The sequence below is a fragment of the Grammomys surdaster genome, unplaced genomic scaffold, assembly GCF_004785775.1.
Source record: "Grammomys surdaster isolate TR1022 unplaced genomic scaffold, NIH_TR_1.0 123941, whole genome shotgun sequence".
In the NCBI taxonomy this organism is placed as follows: Eukaryota; Metazoa; Chordata; class Mammalia; order Rodentia; family Muridae; genus Grammomys; species Grammomys surdaster.
Window position 1 is genome coordinate 21789 of NW_021619066.1, and position 5382 is coordinate 27170.

Consider the following 5382-nt stretch of genomic DNA (forward strand, 5'->3'; position numbering starts at 1 on the left):
ATTCATCTAGAAAATTGTCCATTTCATTTAGATTTTCCAGTTTTGTTGAGTATAAGATTTTCTAGTATGATCTGGTGATTTTTTGAATTTCCTCATTTTCTGTGGCTATGTCTTCCTTTCCATTTCTGATTTTTTCTGTATGTCCTCTGGTTAGTCTGGCAAAGGGTTTATCTATCTTGTTGAATTTTTCAAAAAAGCAGCTCCTGGTTTTGTTGATTCTTTGTATAGTTCTTGTTGTTTCTACTTGGTTGATTTCAGCCCTGAATTTGATTATTTCCTGCCCTCTATTCCTCTTGGTAGTATCTGCTTCTTTTTCTTCTAGAGCTTTTAGGTGTGCTGTCAAGCTGCTAGTGTATGCTTTCTCCAATTTCTTTATGGAGGCACTCAGAGATATGAGTTTTCCTCTTGACACTGCTTTCATTGTGTCCCATAATTTTGGTATATTTTGCATTTATTTTAGAAACAGCCTTATTCTATCATGATCTAATAGGATGCATAGGAATATTTCAATTTTCTTGTATCTGTTGAGGCCTGTTTTGTGAGTATTAATATATTCAATTTTGGAGAAGGTATGATGAGCTGCTGAGAAGATGGTTTATTCTTTTGTTTGAGGATGAAATGTTTATAGATGTCTGTTAAATCCATTTCATTCATAACTTCTGTTAGCTTCACTGAGTCTCTTTTTAGTTTCTGTTTCCACGATCTGTTCATTGTTGAGAATGGGTTGCTGAAGTCTCCCACTATTATCATGTGAGGTGCAATGTGTGTTTTGAGCTTTATTAAAGTTTCTTTGATCAATGTAGTTACCCTTGCATTTGGAGCATAGATGTTCAGATTTGAGAGTTCATTTTTGTATGTTTCCTTTGGTGAGTATGAAATATCTTTCCTTGTCTTTTTTTATAACTTATCTTAGAAAGTTGGTTTAATTCAATATTAGAATGAGGACTCCAGCTTGTTTCTTGGGACAATTTTTTTTTTTGGTAAATTTTTTCCAGCCTTTTACTCTGAGGTACTGGCTGTCTTTGTGAGAGGTGTGTTTCCTGCATGCAGAAAATGCTGAGTCCTGTTTACATATCCAATCTATGTCTTTTTATTGAGGAATTGAGTCCATTAATGTTGAGAGATATTAAAGAAAAGTGATTGTTATTTTTGTTATTAGAGGAGAAGTTGTGTTTGTTTAGCTATTTTCTTTTGGGTTTGTTGAAAGAAGATTACAGTCTTACTTTTTCTAGGGTGTAGTTTCCTTCCTTGTGTTAGAGTCTTCCATCTATTATCGTTTGTAGGGCTTGATTTCTAGAAAGATATTGTGTAAATTTGGTTTAGTCATGGTATATCTTGGTTACTCCATCTATCATAATTGAGAAGTTTGCTGGGTATTGTAGCCTAGGCTGATGTTTGTGCTCTCTTAGGGTCTGAATTGCACCTGCCCAAGATCTTCTGGCTTTAAGAGTCTCTGGTGAGAAGTCTGGTGTAATTCTTATAGGTCTGCCTTTATATGCTACCTGACCTTTTTGCCTACTGCTTTTAATATTCTTTCCTTGTTTTGTGAATTTGGTGTTTTGATTATTATGTGTCAAGAGGAATTTCTTTTCTGGTCTAGTCTATTTGGAGTTCTGCAGGCTTCTTGTACTTACATGGGCATCTCTTAGTTTAGGTTAGAGAATTTTTATTCTTTAATTTTGTTGAATATATTTATTTGCCTCACTAATTTGAAAATCTTTGCTTTCTTCTATATCTATTATCCTTAGGTTTGGTCTCCTTTTTGTGTCATGGAATTCCTGGATGTTTTAGGTTAGGAGATTTTTGCAATTTGCATTCTCTTTGTTGTATCAGTGTTTTCTAACATATCTTTTGCACCTGAGATTCTCTTTTCAATCTCTTGTATTCTGTTTGTGATACTTGCATCTATGACAACTGATCTCTTTCCTAGGTTTTCTATCTCCAGTGTTTTCGTCCTTCCTTTCTTTCTTTCTTCCTTCCTTTCTTTCTTTCTTTCTTTCCTTCTTTCTTTTTTTCCATTTCTAGATGCTGGATGGTTTTATTCAATTCCTTCACCTGTTTGATTGGGTTTTCCCATAATTCTTTAAGGGATTTTGTGTTTCTTTTTTAAGAACTTCTACCTCTTTACCCATGTTCTCCTGCATTTCTTTAAGGGAGTTATTTTTGTCCTTCTTAAAGTACTCTATCATCAACATGAGATGTGATTTTAAATCTGAATTTTGCTTTTCCAGTGTAATGGAGTATCCAGGATTTGCCGTAGTGGGAGAACTGGGTTATGATGATGCCAAGAATGTCCCGCGCAATTATCTTGCCAGCAAGAATGCACGCAGACACCAGGGTCCTTCTGCAGCAATTCTTTATTACGATGTGAAGAGGAAAGACCCCGGCCCCGAAAAGGCACCGCTTAAATACACCATGGAGCGGCATGTCTATTTCTGGTTGGCTGCTTGCCCAGAAGCGCATATACTCCCGGGGATGGGCCATGACTTGGCGCACATTTTCCACTTGAACAAAGGCAGTTTATCTTTAAGCTTGTGAAAGCACCAGATGCCAGCGCCATCCTATAATGGTGAATACTGTCACTGCTCACAGCGGCTCTCCACACCAAGAAGCCTTGGTTTCTGTTGCTTATGTTCTTATGCTTGCCTCCTACCCTCTTGATATCTCTATTGCTACCTGATCTCTGACTGGATCCTGTCCCTGCTGTGATCCTAGTTAGGTCAGAACTTCTCAGAGTGCAACTGTCTCTAGGATCTGTGATTCTGGGTTCCTGTGATCCTGATATCTTGGGTGTGTCAGAGCTCCTGGGAATCAAGTTGCCTCTAGGATCCTGAAATCCTGGTGTGACCTAGCTCCTGAGATCTTGTTGTGTCAGAGGTAATAGGAGTCAAGCATTCTCTGGGGATTGCAGGATTGGGTGAGGAGCCAGAGCCCTGGGTTTGCTCCAGATAGGTGGAAACCGGAAGGAACTGGTGCCGATGGCTGGGAGGGGGGTGTGTTTCCCTAATTCCTATGGAGATTCCTGATACACTGGGTATTGGGAAAGATGTTGTGGCCTCAACTGTGATTTTAAGTGTATTAGAGCTCTGGTTCTCCTGGGTGTGTCTGATCTCCTGGGAGTTGAGCTTCCCCTGGGAAACTGTGATTCCGTTATCCTGGATGTTTTGGAGCACCTAGGAGTTTGGCTTTCTCTGGGTGTTGTAAGATTGGGTGTAGAGCCTGCACCCCAGATCAGATTCAGTCTAGAAGGAACCCATGCCACTGTCTGAGTGAGAGTTTCTGCGGCCCTGGATTCTGGGGAGTCCTATTTACTCTGAGTATTGGTCCAAATGTTGTGGCCTCTTTATGTGTGATCCTGGGATTCTAAGAGTACCTGGGAGTCAAGCTTCCTCTGGGTGTGTTGGGACTGTGTGCAGAGCCAACACTGAAAGTTTCATTTCATTTTTATATATTTGCTTCCAATGCTCACATGCCATTGCTTGTCTTTGGGATTACCTTGTTCATTAAATCATTTACTCACTAAAATATTAATTAAAAGCTGGCTGAATTTTAGATTTTTTCTAGTATTTAGACATGAAAAAATTTACTCTTTGATACAGTTTTTATGTTGTACATCCTCCAAAGGCCTATTTGTTAAAGCGCTAGTCTCCAAAATAATTAGTTTAAGAAAACTGGGATTTTTAGAACATAGGCTATTGAAGTTTATCTCAAAAAGAGATCATTTATGAATATTACCTGCCTTTTACCTTGTGATTCAAATGCCTCATACAAATCTCTTGCTCTGTCTATGATTTTAGGGATAGGTTAGACTAAACAACTACTGCAGTCTGATCACATTTATCATATTCTAGGATTTTGTGGGTTGTCTCCACACTTTTCTTCATGAGGGCAAATATTTCCTGGAAAAGTGCCACTGAGATGTTTGAAAATTTGTTCCCTGTCACATAATAATCAAATCACTAAATGTACAGAACAAAGAAAGAATACTAAAAGATGTAAGGGGAAAAGGCCAACTAAAATATAAAGACAGCTTTATCACAATTATTCCTCAACAGAAACTCTAAAAACCAGAAGTTCCTGCACAGTTATTTTGCTGACTCGGAGACCATAGATGCCAGTCCACACTAATATATACAGCAGAACTCTCAATCACCAAGATATTTCATGACAAATCAAATGTAAACAATAGTTTTCTATTCATTCAGTCTTACAGAGAATACTAGAATGAACACTCCAAAACAAGAAGAGTAACTACAACCAAGAAAATACAAGAAATTAATCATCACACAACAAACCCCAAAGAAGAGAATCACATACACATACTACCACCTACAACAACAAAATAACGGTAACTAACAGTTATTGGTCATTAATATCTCTCAACATCACTGGACTCAATTCCTCAGTAAAAATATCACAGGCTCACACAGATACGTAACCAAGATCTGTCATTTTGTTGTATACAAAAAACACATCAGCAACAAAGATAGACACTGCCTCAGAGTACAGAACTGGGAATTTTTTTTCAAGAAAATGACCCAAGAAAAAATCCTGGAATAACCATTCTAATATCCAATAAAATAGACTTTCAACCAAAAATAATCAAAAGAGGTGGGGAAGGACACTTTCTATTCATTAAAGGAAAAATTCACCAAGATAAAGTCAATTCAATGAAAATAAAGGGTGGAGTACTTGACCTTACTTGCTCCTACATCCTTTATCCTCATCGTCCAAGGTTTTCCTTGAGTTCAGCCTAGTGTTGGGCTATGGTCTCTGCATCTGTTCCCGTAAATTGCTGCCTCTGTGCTAGTTCCTGACGTATGAGTTTACCAGAATATAATTAAGATTCATTCATTGATTTTCTTCATTTGTTAATCTAGCCATGTTTATTTCTGTCTAGGTCTGTTATATCCTACCTCACAGGAGAATAGATTACTCAGGTGATATATATTTTTGGCAGAAGTCTATTACCCAAATCCTATATTCTCACTGTAGGGCTGAAAGGATGTCTCAGCAGTTAGAAGAAGGTACAGCTCTTGTAAAGAAAACAAATTTCATGCTTAAAACCCATGCCAAATATTCAAACATATGAGCCTGAGGAATCGATTTTCATTAAAACAAACACACCTTGAAACAGAGAAATTTGTAGAAAACAGAGACACAGACAGAGCAACTGGCTAGACCAACATCTGTTTTCTGCTTCCCTTGGGGGTTTTTGTTATGATTTGTATCACTGTGGTGTGGGTATTCATTATGCTGTTGACAGTAATACATTGCAAAGTCTTCAGGCTCCAGGTTCCTGATGGTGAGAGTGAAATCTGTACCAGATCCACTGCCACTGAACCTTGATGGAATTCCAGATTGCAAAGTGGATCCAGAGTA